The 18,450-nt window shown below is 42.9% G+C and overlaps 1 long non-coding RNA gene across 4 annotated transcripts in view; it reads left to right on the forward strand.

Moving 5' to 3' along the window:
* LOC114065324 overlaps positions 1-5,060 on the forward strand; it is an 8,749-nt gene extending 3,689 nt beyond the window's left edge. The window contains exons 2-3 of one of the 4 annotated variants that reach the window (XR_003572928.1): positions 892-1,002; positions 2,193-4,731. This is a non-coding gene — a long non-coding RNA (uncharacterized LOC114065324). The other 3 variants (XR_003572930.1, XR_003572929.1, XR_003572927.1) reach the window with 3 other exon arrangements.
* Positions 5,061-18,450: the final 13,390 nt, after the last annotated feature.

Here is an 18,450-nt window from a genome sequence, read left to right on the forward strand (position 1 = left end):
AAGGCAATCCATCTACGTCCTGAGGACCTCGCTGCCACCGTCCAAGCGTGCTTGGCCCCGGCAGATGAACCTCAGGATTAAAGGGTGGGCTCAGTTCCGCGCACACTGTGTCTCACCTAAAAAATCCAATGCGCAGGCTGGAAGGTGGAAAGACCTTCCCTGGTTCTTCGTTCGCGAAGAGACTGGCCACACTTCCCTTGTACTTCCTGGGTTGGTCATGGCTCTTCTCTCTCGCACAGACAGTGAAATTTTGTCTCAGCGGCTTGTGTCAGTTTATTAATCCTTCCTGAAGAGCATTGTCCTCAGAGCTTCTCTCTGTTTTCCCCTGCTGGTTTCAAAGTGAGAACGCCACTCTCTCGAAATTTGGCTGTTTGGAAACTGAGCTGAACTGTGAGTCTAGTTTCATTTTTGCACTCTTGCAAATTCTGTCTGTTTTTGTCACCCCGTGGCCACATTTAGCTTCTCCCAGCTTTTTCCTATTTGCTGGTGCAGTAAAACAGGACCTGCTGCTTCATAAACAGGCACTCCTGCATCTGCACCAGCATCCTCTCTGGGACAGTGGAAAGGGCCAGGTCTGGCAGTGAAAGGTCTGAGAAATACCGGAACAAGATAGATAAAATGAATCTCCTTGGAGAGGAAAAAGTTCTCTCTTGCCCACCCTCTAAGACCACTTTACGTCTTGCAGGCTATACTGAAAGATGGCCTCCATTAAAATCAAATCACATCTTTATTTTTAGCACTTGACACACTGTCTTTTTCTCCATGCACATTTCCATTCCCTTTTAATTTGCAGACTCTTGGCCTCGGTTGCCTCCAGTGGGAAGGAACTGCACTAGGCAGTCATATGCTGTGGGAAAGGATTGCTCTTCAGCTTTTGTCTTTCATTTTCAGCAGATGCCCTACTGCTCCTGTATGACGGGAAATGATGAACAGGACCCATTTTCTTTGGTGCCATTCATTGCTTTGAACACCTTTATCTTTTCCCTTCTCTGAAGTGAAAAGGTTTGATTTTACTATTCATTTAGAAGCTTTTCATGCCTCTAATTATTTTCATTGTCATTTCTGAACTCATTTTATGTCCTTCCCAAGGTGTTCAGAACTGATCCTGATGTACTTTGTTTGGGTAATAAAAAGTATTTTCAGTATTGCTTCTATGTTTCATTCTTTTTCCTTCCTAACTCTTCCTCTTTTTAGCACTACAAGACATCTATGGCAAAATACCTACAGGAACACCCAAGTGTTTTTCTGACTCTTGACAGTTAAATTTAGAACCTAGAAGATGTAGTTCATATTCTTCCTCTCAGAAAGCACTGTCTTCTCTTTGAAAATTCTGTGTTCAGCTGTGATGGCATCTTGCTTTGCTGGTGTCTCCTCAAAGCTCCTCTCTTGATTTACTTAAATTTTTTTTGCTTTCCACTTTTTTCACTCTCCCATTTCTTTGTTAATTTTCAAACTCTCTCAGAAAAAAAAATCTTTTGTCACTTGACTGTCCAAGACTGTTTTGTATCTGCATTTATTCCTCTCCATTCCCAGAGGCTGAATTTATCTGTACTTGTTGCAAGATAACTTGAGTAATCTTGTACTTTTTGTGTATTGCCAGTTTTTAAAATACTTTTAATCCAGGTCAGAATAAGGCATGACTATGATTTATTAGCAGGTCTGAAAAAGCCTGACTATTCTTGACTAGTTTGTAATTGTGGTAAAACCACTTTATCAACTAGGGTAAATCACTTAGGTTCACTTAGAAGCACAGGTGTCAATCAGTCCATCCGTCATACAGGCTGCTGAAGGCCACGGTGCAGCAAATAATAATTGTTTGCAAATTTGTGGGTTTTTTTTTTCATGAGACATACTGACCTACAAACAAGGAGAACAGTGTAGCTGTGTATATCATGATTGCATCAGCCATCATAGGGGAAAATTGGCTGATCAGAAAAGAAGATGACAAAATTATTTTTTAAATAAAAATGTTTATTCAGGAACTACTGAATCTTTTCTCAGGACTGAAAAATAGTAGCAGTTCAAAAAATACAATTCTGTATTTAAAAAAAATAAGAAAAAACTACAGACAAACCCCAGTTTCTTTCTCAGTTGCTGGATTCTGACTTAGGGACTGTTTCCAGGGCAACAGTTGATAACATAACAAACGGTACAGAAGGAAGTACACGAGAGAATTCCCTCTTCTATTTTAGGTGAGAGTTGTGTCCCTCCATTATTGCTAAGGAAATGAGGAGTATTTTTCACTGAAAAGTATTTATCACGCACCTCTACCTGAAGTATGTGAAGGCTGTGCAGTATGTTTGATACCTGATGTTTGCCAAGAGATGGAGCTGCAGAGTCAGGCTACCTACCAAGCCTGACCCCGTAAATCAGGAACGATATAATAAAACCCTTGGCAGCAAAAGCCTGTAGCCTCTCATACTGATGTCTGCTACTCTTCCCAAGTGACAACGAGGCTTGTGTTGGGCACTGAGCCAACTCTGTCCAATCTATTCCAATTTATTTCATTAAGTCGTGGCTCAGAAAAGCCAAGAAACAAGCTATATTAATCCTGATGGATCCTGGCCTCTGCTCAGATAATGTTATAGAAAATGCTCAGCAGCCCCAGAGTCGAGCAGTAACAGGATGAAAACAGCTGCTCTCTTGGACTTGCCTGAAAACTTCTGTTCCCTATATACAGTCCTGTGAGATGTCAGTTCCACTGCATAGTTGTTACTCAGCTGGTAATTTTCTGGGTTACCTTCACAATTTAGGCATTGCTCAAAACCTTGTCTCAGTTTCTAGGCACCTGCAGTGTGAGACAGAAGATAGCAAAGGGATCCCCAAACTGCCAGAGACCTGAGTTTGTCAATCTGTGAAGTGTCCCTCTCCATATGGATTTACAGGCTTAGCTCTCGAAGCCATAAACCTGTGTCAGTACAGAGTAAAGCCAAGTATTTTTGGAGCAGAGCTTGGGTTCAACCCTGGGTTAATGCAGTGATCTGGCATCTCTGAGCCAGCTCCTATCCACACCATGCTCCTGTCCTTCCCATTCCAGCACCCCCGCAAGTGGAACAAGTCCAGGTTTGTCTGTACCTGCCCATAGTATCCTGGGATTGCCTGGAGCTACTTCAGGATTAGGTACATCATGGGGAGTCTGCTGAGCTGATTGGGCTCTCACTCCTCCAAGCCATGGGGGATTCTTAGAGTAGACATTCCTGCAAACCAAGTCACTCCAGTTTCTGTGTCTTCCCACGACATTTGGGTCTGGACCTGCCACATCAGTTCTCACTCAAAAAAAAAAGAGCCATGAAAGGGCAAGAGCTGACTTACCCAAGTACCCTCTTGCACCCGTGAGCAGTCAGGGCATTTCTTCCTTTTAAAATCTGTGTTCTGCTTCATTTGCTGAATTCAAAATCCTTGTGCCTACTGATTCATTGGGTGAGAACCAGCAGATTAACATGTGATAAATTCTCCCCAGATGAGGGAGGAAGGGAGAAAGGGAGGTGAGGGAAGAGGGGTGAATCTGCCTCTGCCTTTGGCTTGCAGTGCAAACCTCGGGTCTGTGCCAACCAGTTTTGAACCATTCTTCTAATGAAGACTTCGTCCTTTGTGTTATGTCAATAAGAGAGAGACTCAGAACTAAACAGATTAGAAGAAAAGCCACTTGTCAATTTGCTACGTAGCGTTGGAAAAAAGTCCTTTTTCCTCCCTGTTTTTTTCATGGGAAAAAGCTGACCTGGTTATAAGCATAACTCCAGCAGAAATATCTTTGCTGGGAATACTGATCAGACTGAAGGATTGAAATACTTTTGGGGGTAAGGATCACCCAGCCTGTGCCTAGTTGGCATTTCCTTTTGGGTGTCCAGGGCAGCTCTTCGCTTGATAATTTCTGAAATTGTTGTTCTTTTCTGTAGTTTTGGGTTATGATTGGCCCTGGCTGTCAGATAATCTGAAAATTTAGCATGCTAAATTGGGGCTCCATGGAGCACCAAGCTCTCTTCGGAGTTTTGAACTACACAGAGCTTGGTGAAATATTTTTTAATCTGATTTCCCAGTAAAAAGTCTGTTTGTCAATCAGTCTGTTGTTTTGTGGTTGGGCAGGGAAGAAAATCCAAAAATAGTACAGGGGAGAAATGGACCATTATCCATGCTTGTAGATGGCAGATGACTGGTCAATATACATGTGATTTTTGGCCATGTGTAGATCCAAAATAGCATAACACACATTGTCCCTTGCTGTGGGGTCAAAAGAGAGAAGACTTTGAGTTACAAGGAAAAAAAAAAATCTATCTAACTTTAGATAATAACTTCTTGAAATACCTGTGGGTTTTTTAGTGTGGTAAATAAATTATGTTTTTTTAAACAAAAATAACCCCCTTATACCTAAGGTCTTTTGATACAAGGACCTACGGGTTCATACACTCCACTGAGGCAGTGACTCCCAGTTTTCATTGCCATGTCCCTGAGCCCAACAAGCTCCTGTGGAGCCCACGCTGGACTTGTGGGACTACAAGTTTGGGAACTGGGCTATGGTTCAGATATAATATGCTAGTTCCTCACCTCTGAAGTCCACGTTATTGGTTAGAAACTGTAGCTTTAGGTAAGCCCTGGTAACTCACTGAAACTTTGTGCCTCATCCTCTGTGCTCTGGTAAATAGAAACATCAATATTGGATAAACATAATTATATGTTTTGTCATAGCTTGAAGACGTTCTTTATACAGATAAACAACATTTTCTTACTGTTCTCTTACTGTCTCTGGTTTAGAGTTGTGGTTACTGACAGAGGAATGGGTAAGCAACTCTACGTGGAACTCACAGAATTCACCAGGAAACCCTTAGAGGAGGCTTCACTTAGCATTGGAGAGATGCCAGAATATCCCTGTGAAAGACCTGAGGCAATGTGGTCCTATCTCCTGTGAATATTTATTTCAGTTTTCAGAGAATAGTTCCACACACTGAAGAGCAGAAAAACCACATGCATGGAGCTGAGCTGTATTTTAACAAAGCAACTGAGAGCAATATTTTTGCACTGCACAGATAGTCGATGTTCTAAGTAATGTAATTGCATGCACACGCTTTGTTTATTAGAGATAAAGTGTCTCTATTAAAGTCCTATTAAATTAAATAACCACCTTTTGTTGGAGCAGCTCTGTTTTCTAAATTGCAAACCCACTTTCCCCTAGCACAAAACTTGTGCCAGAACTCAGTTGCCCCCTGAGGCCATGAGGACATTTGCAAATGCTTCGCTTCACCATAACCAGGAGCTGGATGGGTCTGGTGCTCAAAACATACCAACTCTAAACAGAAAAAATAGGCTTTGGTAGTTACTTCTGGAGTTAATTCTTGACACCAACCAAAATCTTTAGTCATTAAATCACCTTTAATTTTAAAATAATTTTTCCGTTTAAAAAAGTTTTTCTCACTCTCTAGCTGAAGTCCTGTGTTAAGATGGTGTTAGATACTTAGTGTATCAGGTCAAACAGACAACTCTTGGACCTTCCATTTTTGCTCCTCTGGTAAGCCATGGTGTGACTCAGACTTTGGGAATTTTAAAAGTCATGGAATGTTGGGACTATTTGTGGCCCTGCTCCTTCCTGTGCTTACCTGCTTGTGGAACAATGATTATAATGTGATTATAATGGGATGAGTATACACTGTATTATTTTAAAACTACTTTATCTGTGTTTCATTGGCTGATGTCATATATAATATTGAAGAATGGGAAAAGAAAAGCACAGCACATTTGAGCTTTCAAGATGGAAGCGCTAATGGAGGAGTTTAGGGTGACTGGACAACAGATAACATCAGTCAATGTGCTTCACTTTAGCTAGCCAGATATTTTCCAGTGAAACATGCTGCTGATAAAAATTTGTTGTTTGAACCCAGAATATTTCATGGACACATCTAAGGTTTCGTGTTCTTTCAATATTCACAGGTAGGAATCTCCCAGCCGTAGCAAAGCTTGGAAGTGGTCCCCCTGAAAGGCTTTTGGACTGTGGCTAAGGGGAAAAAACTGCCAATGTTAGCTGGTTTTATGGCTACACAGCACTCACTAGTGGAGGTGAAAAGACCAACGCAATGAGAATATTTTTTACAGGGTGCAACAGCTGCTGATGTCCCAGCTTATGGCAGTTTTGACATGGAGGAAGGATATGGGGAATATCTGAACACCTGGGGCTGATACTGGTAGGGCAGATGGACTGAGATCCCTTCTACCTCATGGCTGTCAAGTTATTTAGACGAAAAAATTTCTGTTTTTCTTTAAAAACGCTTCTTTACCTTCTATTCCAAGTATGTGATTACAGCAAGGATTGTAGTCTACATCATAAAAAGTCACCTATTGTTGGCTCATATCTAAGACATCAGAAAAAGCTGCTGAGTAAAAAAATGAGTAACATCTGTGTAAGCATGGAGATTTAATTCCTGCTTTGGCGTTTTGGGCATTCCTTTGGAACAACATGAATAACATTTTCTAGGGTAATATGTGTAAGAGTAGTTTGCCCTTTGAGGGCCTTGGGATGATCGTAACAGTTCTGGGAAAATTTGGGTTCATCTCTGCTATTCCCACATGTTGTGATGAGCTCCAAAGACTCGCAGGGACTGTCTTTCCTCTCTGACCTTTCCCTCTCACTTTTCTTAACCTCACTGCTATTAGGTTCAAGACTTACCACAGCATATGGGTCCCAGTTCAGAGTTCTCTTCTTTCATGAGGTTGGGGGGGGCTGTGCGACGTGTCCCACTGTTGTTAATGCCATGCACGGGAAAAGAGAGGTAAAGCCCTTTAGCTTCTGCAGCTGTATAGTCCTGACACTGTTCACAAGCAACCCATTCAACCTTTTCTGATGGCTCAAGCTGTTCCCTCTGAGCCTCCTGCACACTGTGTTGATATGGCAACAGGCTGCCAGATTTTACATCAAGAGCAGTGCCACAGCATTTCACTATAACAATTTATGGTGGTTGATCCAAGACACCTGGAGAACTTTCTTAATTGTTTCCCATACCTCTCTGGAGCTTCAAGGTCAATCTATTTTTCTGCCTACAAAGCCATCAGATTATTTCCTTTCCCATTGCATTCCCCTCTGGACAACTCTCTCCATAGGAGCATACACCTGTGCAGAGATGTATAGGCAATGCCTGGCTATTTTTGATGTATATTTTAGCAATGCCAAGTGCTTGTAATTCCTGGACCGTTACGCTGTTGGAAAGCCTAGCTCCAGTGAAAATACACCTGGTTTCCCACCAGCTCTCAGGCTCAGGCTTCTGGCCAGTGGTGCTGAGGCAGCCCTGCACTTCTGACAGCTGTCGAGTTTTATACTCTTATAAAGTTGGAAAATGTATCCGAGGTTCCCTGGCAGGAACTGGGCAAGGGGGCACTGCAGGATGTGCTCATTAGTGGAGCATCTCAGCTCCATTTGTGGTTTGTAAGGGGCATATGTTTGAGCACTGCTGTATGGTTTCCCACAGTGTTTGGCTGGGTTATCCTGGTTGCTGGCATGGTTTTGACTGGTACTGACTACCAGCTGCTGATACTGGGCACCATGAGGAGAGCAGTATATACCAAGGACCTTTCCTGCCATGCAGTCTGGAAATGACAACCTTGATTTTGGGAGAAGAAGTGTTTGCCATGCAGGGGAGAGCTGGGGACTGCCATTTGTCCACAGTGCCAGAGCACAGCCCATTTTACTAGTCCAGACAAACCAGTAGGTGGCTGCTAAGAGATTAAATGTGCCCTGGCTGCTCCAGGGCAGGATGCTCCCAAAGCAGTATAAAGGGCATATAAAGCAGTTCTGTTCAGATGGCTCAGGGCTGGCTGCCTTTAGGGAAGGCTGGAGCTTGCCCTGTGGAACAGCTGGGTGTGATGTGTTACCTTTTTGCCTCTGTGATTGTTGTTGCTGCTGCTATTACTGTTATTGTGGTGATGATGATGATATGTGACTTTCTGAGTTTCTAACCTTCAAACCAATCTGAAAGCTTTGGTCTAACATACCACATCACACTTTAATGGCAGGAAATTTCAGATGCAAGATTGATGCCCCAGGTTGGGGCATGAAAGCCTGCAGGATCACATGGAGGTCAAGAATGGGCTGGGATCATGCTGGAAGGTGGTGGTGGGTAGACAGACACAAAGCTGGTGTCACCACTTTCAAACTGCCTGGTGGGAGCCGCTCCAGGAGCCTGCTGTCACCCAAAGCTGAAAGCAAGCAAATATTTATCCAGTGTAGAAGATCATCAAAGGCCAGGGCTTAACGAGGAACTGTGTTATTTGAGAGCACACATACCCTAATAATTCAAACTAGCAGTTAGGAAGCCCCAGCCCTGAAACTTCTTATGGGCTGCTGCTCCAGGGGGGGCATCACTGGGCCATCAGTCCCCAGAATTTGTCCCAAATGGGCTGGAGACTTCCTCAAATACTGACAGTTATCCTGATATGCCTTCTAGTGGCTTCTCGGGAGTCATGGAGCTGTCAACATCAGTAAACAGGGACAGCAGCAAGCAGATATTTCTAGGTTTCCTCCCCTTGACTGATGAGTGTTGCATATCTGAGTACTTTCTCTTCTTGTGGGATGACAAAAATCACACAGTTGTACCCCAGCAGTATTTGTGAAGACTCACAGTAGGTCCTTCTAATTCAGTGTGCAAGAAACATGTGGAAATTCCTTTTCCCCAAAAGAACATAAATGTTTTCAAATAATTTGCTAATTTAAAGAAAATATTTATTTTATTTTAAGGGATGAGGAAACAAAGTTTGGGAATAAATCAGAGTCATCTGGGTTCAGTGAACCAAAACTTCAGAGATATGTTTTTCCAGGATGACTAGTTTTACAGTCCTGGTGGAATTTCTCCTTTTAATTAAAACCAAGGAATTTTCAGAACATGTTACATGCATCTAAATCAGAAGTATTCTGAGAAGCTGCAAAACTTAATCTAAAATAGTTTTCAAGCATAAAGAACTGATCCATTCAAAAGAGGGGATATACCTTTCCACTGTGAATCTTCTTTAATTGATGGCAAAGACAGTTCTTGCGTTGTGCACATCAGCACTTTCAAGTTGTTGCCACGCTGAATGACTAGACCTTAAAGTGGAAAAGGAATTCAGGCCTGAAAATGCTGCATTGCTTCCCAGGACATTGTTATCACTTTGATATTATTATCATTAAGAATAACAAATGTGGCTAGAATACCTGTTTTTTCCTTGCCATTGTATATATATCCCTTATATATCTTCTATTTTATACTTGTGCTAACACATCATCTGAGCATGGAATGAGTTAGAAACTTGCACGTTTATTAGTCACACTCCTCATGTTTTTAGTGGAGCTAAACTCAGTGAAACTATTTCATGGTTAGCTTCATTCCCACACTTGGAGAACTGGAGCTCATGGGAGCATAACTCCAGAACCAATTATGAATAACATTGCTGAATATCCTAGTGTTCTTTATTGATTTAGTGATATGCTTTTTCTTCAGGATTGTCTAAATAAGGATAAAGTTATGCTTCTAAAAACACGTTGGATGCGTTAGCTCAGAAGCTTTAGGGTTTAAATCAGGCAGAGATAGCTAACCTAGTGCCAGTAGTTAGCTGACGTGGAATCTGGTGTTAAAAACACTTCTTCAAGGAAAGACTAGGCTCTAAGTATTACAATACCAATATATTTTTCAAAGATTTTAAAAGATTTTTCTTTTATTTTTAAGAGAAAATATGCTCTTTTGTGATTCAGAAAATTAATATTTTTTGAAACAAAAGTAAAATCATCTGTACTGTCATTAGAAGAGACATATGAGTTGCACTAGTTACAAAACCAGTAAGAAGTCATGGAGTTTGCGGTGAGTTATATATCCAACCAGGAGTAGACATATCAAAGTAACTCCTGTTATGGATCTCCAGGCTGAAAAAGGGAATGACAGGTGACATATTTTGGTTATAAGTTACTCAAAGTTGACCTTTATTTTTCTACTGTCAGTGCATGGTTAACAATTTTAAAAAGATTTATCCCAGAAATAGCTATAGTCAAAGACACAGGAAATTCTTTACTTAAAATGAAGTGGCTACCTCAACTACCAAAAACCTAATAAAATGAGTAGACTGAATTTTCCATCTCTGTCACATTGATAGTGCACTTGAAATATAATCCTGCGTTTTGATTTTTTTCAGTTTTGTTGCAAAAGGAATCACTGACTATTAAAAGGCTCTTGGCATGTATATTTCTAATTATTGTGAGTTTCTATTTGATTACTTAAGTGAGGAAAGAATAAAGACTTTTTTTTTTTTTTTTAAAGAATATCTGCCAGTCATTTCTTACTCCTTTCTTAGCTGTGTTAAAGATGTGTATTAATCATACGTAGGTAATGATTCTGGAGATATCTCTTGAGTTGGAAAGTCATGAGAACATCCAGTCATATAATACACAGCTGCACTTGGACATCTGAGTTGGAGTGGAGGGAGAGAGAATAACACCTCATGTTGCTTCATTACATACAGATACCTACAACTCACACTTATACATATGCTCTTACCTTTAGCTTGGTAGTCTTTCTCCCCAGGCAGCTCTGTGCCACTTTGCATCACGTATTATCAAAACTGTTGAAAAGCATACAGGCTGTTACAACAGGAATGTTTCCCTACCTAAGTACCATCTGCTCATGAGCGCTGGAAGTTGAACCCACCAGCTGAACTGCATGGATGCAGCAGAAACAAGATACAGAAACATGATCAGAGAGGACTTCTTGATGCTTTTGCTTCTTTCTGGTCCTTTGGTGAAACTATGCCATCCTCCTAAGGAAAACAGGGCCCTGTCTATTCTTGGTTGTTTTTTAAAAGACAGCTTTGGTTTTAGAAGTTGCCAGAATCAAAGTGAATGCCTCAGTACCTGTTACTTCATTTTAAGAAAGAGTCAGTCCCTCCTGTTTATCCGGGATAGTTTAAAAACATACAGTGGGTGTATGAAAGTGGCAGAAAAATCAGTGAGACATTCCTATACCTGTCAAATTCAAATAGAGTGATGCTTAATGAGGCCTCCCCTCCCCTTTTCCTTCCCCATTCTCCCTTCCCCCTTCCCCTTCCCCCTTCCTCTTCCCCTTCCCCTTCCCCTTCTCCCTTCCCCTTGTTTCCAGAGGGTTATAAGGTGATACCAAGGCAGCTCCTTGTGCCTGCTGGTTTTTTCTGCAGTTAGATCAAAAAGAAAATGGAGAGTGTTTGCCAGTCCTTTAGTACATCCTCTGCGTGTTGGCCCCGTAGTTTAAGGGAGAAAAAGGCAGCTTGGATGACAACAACAGAATAACTTCACATTTAAGAAGAGAAGAAAGCTGTCACTGTCGGACAATTCCCTTTATGAAAAGGAGGCTGCAAAAGGGAGGAGAGGGAGAAAATGGACTTGTTATTTCAAAAACAAGGCTTCACTCCATGCCTCACCATTACTTACCTTGTTTCCCTTTTCCAGTCTGTTCAGGCAGGGTTAACATTTCTAACAGCATTTGTTGCAGTAGGAGCAAGTCACTGTAAGACTGCAGCTCATTTTTTAACCTCTTCTTGTGAGAAGGATAAAATCCCTGTATTTCAAAAGACTGCAGTGCCAAGTGTAGTACACTGAGAGGCAATGCTGAGATGCTTGTAACTGTAAAGACTGCGGGAGCACTGTGTCTGTGCTCACTGTGCTCGCTGGTGTGCTGGGAACCTTTTCTTTCAGTACTGTCAAGGCTTGTTTTGCACTGTTTATCTTGGTGATCTGGGAGAATGCAATCCCTTGGGAGCAGTGAAGGTGTCAGGAGCAGGACTCTAGATACTATTAGGGACAGTTCTAGAGGGACAAGGTATTCTTAGTGTGGTGAACAATGGATAAAGAGGCTTGGAGTGACTACAGACAGTGCTCACGAATTTAAAACAAGCTTTGAACTTTCACTTCAACCAGGCAGTCTCCTGAGTGCTTGTCAGCAGTAGGGGAGCTCTGAAATTTTGAGTAGAGAGCAAGCCTGTTACAATCCCAGCATATATACTTCTGTTCCTAGTTTCTGGACTTCAAACGTTCTGAAGCAGAACATAAAATAGAACATGACCAAGCTGTATTGAAGGTTAGATGTAATTGGGATACTACAGATAGCAGAGCTGCCTCATATAAATCCTTAGAGGTTTCTCCTTTCACAACATAGCCTGGAGAGGCTGACCAGGGTGTCCTCTTCAGAAGCTGCTAATTAAGACGAAAGAGTAGAGAGACATTTAGTCCCTGTTTCACACCATGTTTCAGAAGTGCAGCATTTTACCTTTCAACTTTGCTTTCCTCATGATGTTGCTTTAGGTTTTCTTGTCCCTGGACAGAGGAGGCTATTTATTGCTTTTGTTTCTCTCTGGTTCTTTGCTGAAGTTACTCATACAGTCAAAAGGAGTAAAGCCTGCCATATCTTAACCTCTGGTCACTCACAGTCTTAATAAAGCTACTATAATCAAAGGAAACACCAAAATGTCTCTTGTTTCAGTTCAAGAAAGAGAGTCAACCCTGTCTAGCTCGTGGGAAAATCTTGGAAACGCAAAGAAGGTATAAACGGTATCGGCACAGACAGCAGAAACATTCCCCAGGCTGTTTTTTGAACCTCATTCTTTTGGTGCTAACTTCAAGATTTAGACTGCTTTGCAGAAGTGCTCTTGCCAGTATGCTAAATTTGAACACACACCCAAACATATGCATATATGTACAGTTCTTCGGGGCTCAGTTACTCAGCCTCCTTCTTGGTGCAGAGTTGTTTAGCAGTCATTCTGCTTGCTTTCAACTCCAGCTTTTGCCTAGCAGATGCAAGGTGATTGCTTCACAGCAAGAGAATTTAGTCCTGCCTGTGCAAAATCAAGTGTTTTTCTTGTGCTTTCTTAAGTGCTTCATTCAGTTGTCTTTTCCTTGTGGGTCCCTGTCAGATCTCCCTCTGTATGAGTGCATGAGTACTAAAGGGGTTCCTGACATCTGCTATGTCATCTCCAGCTCTGTGGTCTAAAACAAGCAAGGCTGTGGCTCTGGCTGTCCCAGCTTTCCTTCTCTGTGCTGTGAGCTGTGTGTTGACTCTTCTGAGTAAACTGGTGATTCATATGAATATGCTCAGCTATGTAGGAAGAGTCACAGATCAGTAATATGAAAATGAAGGTTTGTTTTTTTTTTTCCCTAAGAACCTTTTGCAAGATTTTACTTTGATTTCTTTGAAAACATTTTATTTCCTTCTCCAGATCACAAACAGAAAGTCAGATGTGTTTATTTTTTTTTTTACTAGATTAAAAATTACAGTTTCATGTGTAATTTCAGGTGAAAAGCTCTCTTCCAGGTTAAGAAAATAGTAAAGGAACTTTTAGAGTGGTCCCTATTTCAGTATTTCTTTCTTTCACTTTCTCTCTCTTCCCCAGTGTCTCCAAGGTCTTCCTCTCTCCTTTATCTCTCTGTCTCTCCAAAGACGGAGTGTGTCCCAAAGACTCCAGCTGCTTCTCATTCTGCTTCTTCCTGGCTCTGAACACTTCACCCCACCTTGTGGTGTTTGCCTCATTGCAGACGTTTCTCAGTAGATTCTCTGGGGGTGTTTCTTGCCTTGAGACTTCTCTGTATCTTTCTGTAGGTCAGGCTTTGATAAACAAGGCAAGAAATCAGGTTGTCTTATGTAATGATACCTTCAACTCAGGAGGCTTTTGGGGGCAGAGTCATTTGGAGCTACCTTCCACAGAAAACTCCTGTTCAGAATTTGTGCTTTGCCTGGATCCTCCATAAGACCAGAGCCGACCAGCATGGGAAGGAAGTGGTCAGCAGCACGGTGATAGAACCTCATTCTGGATGCATTACCTACATACATACCTGGACAAAGCATATTTGTGCTGGGAAATTCTGTATTTCTCCTGGGCTGGCAGTGGCATGCTGCCTGAGTCCTCTGCTGGGCAGTCCATGGGGGATTGCCTGTTTCTTCCTCCTTGGCATCAGGGAGCATCTGCCACTTGCATCAACGCCCAAGGGCCAGGGGATGCCATCCATCTTCTGCTGTGGATGCTGAGTGCAAGTGTGTTCAGGTGTGGGAGGGAGTTGCAGGGTGGCAATTGCCGGTGTAGCACATGGGTACAGTTTGCCATTACTTCCTCTTCTGTTCTGGTGATTTATGGACCAGTGAATTTCTCCAGTCTCATGTCCTGAGTTTTGTAAAGCATTATTCAATTTTACAGAGGGAAGTACATAAATTACTGGCTGAGTTATGCACTTGGTAAGACCTTTTTTTTATGTTTGAACAGCATATTTATTTTCGACCATGTTTTCTTGGGCAGCAGGCACATGCAGAAAAGGAAAAGAAACATGATTCCTGGAAATATGTTAATGTGGTGATATTAACAGAGCTCTCAGGCAGGAGAGGCTGAGTTATGGGAGCTTCAGAGCAGAAATCCCTGATGGGTTGAGATGTGGGTATCTAAGCCTTGGGGTGGGAGAACAGGAAGTGTTGGGACCTTCATGGAGGAAGGACTGGGTGGTGAGGGCTCTGTGGTGGAAGCAAGACAGCTTGAGCTGAAGGTAAATTTGGGTTTGGGTCCTTCTATGTGTTGTCCAGCAAGTTCATGTGTTGTGAAGCAAGCTCAGGTGCACTGTATTTTCCTCTTCCTTCAGCTAAAGGCGAGCACTTCTTGCACCGCAATATTTCTAGGCCAGAAAAAGCAGCCTGGTTTGGTGAGCAGCCCAGTTTCCTTGCAACAGGATATGCTTTAGGGTCAAAATGTAAGTAATTTTCTTTTTTACAGTTACATAATGATCAGCATGAGCTGATGCTGTCCTTGCTGTCAGTTACTGCTGGCAATTCTGCTAGGGAATTTCACTTTTAGGTAAGTTCTCTTGTAGATATAATTTAATAAAAGGGGAGGCAGCGGGAAATCATAGCGCAGGATGGGAGAGAGATAAAGGACTGCAATGCTCAGAGAGACATGGATAAAAGCTCTGATCGCTCAGCCACTGTGTGGCATGACCTCATGCCCCATGCACACATGCCTTTATCACTTGAAAAAGCAATAAGAAAATAGATACAAACCTACTGAATTTTATCAGTCGCTCCTTCATACACTTAGACAGGTATAGATTTAATTGTTCCAAGCTGGAATGATTGATGTGCAGCTAATGAGCCCTACGGCAGTGGAAGAGCCCTGTCTGGCCCCGCTGGCACGGGAGGGGGAGTGGAGGGAGGGATGCAGGGGTGCAGGGGATGGAGGTGTGCACGGACGCTGGGCGCCCCGAGAACCCAGTCCAGCTCCTGAGGATTTTTCCCAGCAGATGTCGCTGTTCACCCATCAAATAAAACCAATCCCAGGCAGTAAAGGACCTTTGGAAAAAGCCACTGCAGGCTATTACTTAAAAATGAAATAAGCTGCCTCAGAAAAACATTTCCACTTGGGGCTAGGAGGAAGAGCAGTTTATTTTTATAAAGATGGCATGGGATGGAAATTTGCTGTAAACCTGGAGGAGCACATTTCTGGGGGAGCTGTGCCTGCAGCAGCCCCCTGGGCCAGCACTGCCATACCTAGCACACAGCTTTAGGGTAGGTGATGGGAGGTGGATGGGCACTTCTGAGAGTGGATGAGGAAAGCTTTAGCCGGTCTCACTAATGTTCCTGCACTGCAAGGTTTAGTGGGATTTACTAATGACTAATAATTTAGTGATTTAATCATGATATAATTTTGTGGTATTAAATCATGACTAGCCTTGCCCACGCTTTATTTATTCAATATATAGGTCCTTATGATATTATATAGACACAAAATTCATATTCTATATTGGAGGAGCTGAACCCTCTTACAGCCCATGAGCAATTTGAAACTAGGCAATTTCTACTAGAAGCAACTGACATCCTTATTCTCTGTTAAAGGTTTTCAGGGATACCATTCAGTACTCTTCACGAGAAAGGCTAATAGGAGAGCTTTGTTTTCCATGCGGTACGACAGAGCCGTGCCTGGCACACAAGCAAAGTATCACTGCAGAGATATGCAGATACAACAATAAAGAGGCTCAGGCACCCGAGTGACAGATGAGCAGAAATGCTGCACTGCACACAGGAGACGATGGGTAGCCGGGATCTTGCTGGCCTAATGATGGGGCTGTAAATGGGATAATGGGCACATTCAACATGGGGCATCAGAAATGTCCACAATTGCGTGGTTGCAAATTTCATCCTTGGTGATTTTTCATTTTAAAACATGTGCGCATCAAGAGAAGAGCAATCACCTTACTGCTGGGATATCATTAGCCTCTAACACGCAGGGGCACACAGCACAGACCAGCAAAGAGCAAAGCTGTGTGCTACACTGCTTATTGCAGCCCCCCTGTGTGCAGAGCACTCCTGATGCTACAAAATGCCTTGAAGAAGGGCTTCTTTACCTGAAAAAGTGTTCATTTTTTTTTCCATTCCAAAATCCTGGCTTTTCCTTCCAACCTAAACTCCCTTGTCTCCTCACCCCACTGACACACTTGTACTTTCATAACCATAGCAGGCTCCAGCCGGGAAGAAGTTTAGACTCTTTTCCCCACTGCCCTACACAAAATTTGATGTTGAATCCCTTCTCTCATCTCAGTTGCTAGACTGAATTATTCATAGTCATTTAAACTTGTGCCAGTATTGTCTTTTCAGGTGAGGAACTCCTCTGCCCTCCAGCAGACATTTCTAGAAAAGTAATTGAATCCCTCTCTGCCTCTCCTCCATAGGATAAACAGCCTGACCTCTCTAGGTCTCCGCTTGTTGGACTGGCTCCCCAGCACAGGCCCTCCTAGCAGGCTCACATGGGACCTGGGTATTTCATGTTTCTCCTTGTGAGGGGGATGAGCAGAAGTGGAGCGTTGTGCTCACCTGTACCTTGTACATTTGTTTTATCGGGCATATTTTATTCCTCTAAAGAGTTCTTGATGGAAAAGTCTGAGCTATTGACAATGTTTGAAAGCAAGTATCTGTATTCAGACTGAAAGCCATTGCTAAGACACTCCATGAGATCGCCTCAAATGTGACTTCCTTGAGGAACTGCACTGGTAAGATTTCCTCTTAGCCCGAGAGCTCTCCTTATGGAGCTGCTCCATTCTCCCCTCCAAATTGTGCTTTATCTGTTTGGCATGTCCTGACAGTAAACTCTATTTCTGCCATTATGAAACAGCAGTGAGGGTGACTCTGTGTGGAAGATGAGATATGCAAAACATACCATGGATGGGCTCAACCTTTGCTATTTTTCATATTGTTCATGAAGCCTCAATAGAAAAACAATCGGTTAAGCAAGAGTCATTGAGTACCCAAACCCTGTAACCCACAGGGCTGGATTCCTGCCATGGGCTCTGACCTTCCCTCTAACTTGTAAGGGGTTTCCATCAGCTTTGGTAGGAGCAGGGAGAGTTTGTTACAGAAAACACTGAAGGGAGATCATTTTGGGGGCAGGGAGGAGAAACCTGTGAGATACTGACGAAGAGGAAGGAGGACAGAGCTGTTTCTCTCCAAGGTGAAGGAAGAAGGAGCAGGGCGATGCCTCAGGAGCTCTCGGGGTCCAGGGTAACTCTCCTCCTGCATGCGTCTTTCTAAATAGTGGGTGAACCACTTCAAACTCTTTTTCTCAGAAAGTGGCAGAGTATTTTACCGAGGCTGTGAAGTGATAAGGCACTCCCTCATCACCCAAGTCTTACCCTGGCTGAAATCAGATTGCCACACTTGCTGGCTCTCAGCTCAGCCAAGAACCATTATAAATTGCCCCTCATCAAATGCAAAATGCTTGTCTGGCAGATTTAGAGAAGACATATTCTGTTCCTTGGGTTTTGCTGTGACTAAAATACACTGCAGTGAATAGATCAGCCCCTGGAGAGCACCTTGTTTGGGAGAGGAATTTATCAGTGTCAGAGGGGTAAATTAAATGCAGTGAAGACCTGAAGTCAGTGGAGAGGGGAGGATCAGCATCTGCACATCATGTTGGTACAGTGTGTGCTCCTCTGGCAGCACCAGGAAGATTTTGGCACTCCAAAGATGATTTGGTAAAAGACACAGCATAACCCAAAATAGACCATTTCAAGCATGGGCGTTAGCTGTGTTATCAGACTGAGTCTAAATAGCATCAGATTAAAGACATTGTATGGGTCTCAGCTCTAAGGTTCAGTGATTCATAGTTATATGTGTACATGTGTACACCCAACTGTGAACTGGGTGTCCAAGTCCTCTTCTGCTCAGTGGAGTTCAAGGGCTTAATTCAGGCCTCTCAATACAGGTATTGGGACCCATGGGAGACTCAGGTCCTTCTGGAGTAACAGCTGAAGGCATCTCAAGTGGTCCTGGCTGGCAATGGCACTAACCCCACCCTAACTCACACTGAGGTGCCTGGATGGAGGAATCTCACCCACGTTGTAATCCAAATACAGTGAAATTAGGCCACTGCTGCATCTTCAAAAACCTCTTTGTGGACACCTAACTCAATTAAAGCAAGTTGTGGTCAGCTGAACACTCCCGAAGTGCTGCAGGC

This window comes from Empidonax traillii, unplaced genomic scaffold (assembly GCF_003031625.1).
Source record: "Empidonax traillii isolate 1590-97213 ecotype Southwest subspecies unplaced genomic scaffold, ASM303162v1 scaffold645:size365152, whole genome shotgun sequence".
NCBI lineage: Eukaryota > Metazoa > Chordata > Aves > Passeriformes > Tyrannidae > Empidonax > Empidonax traillii.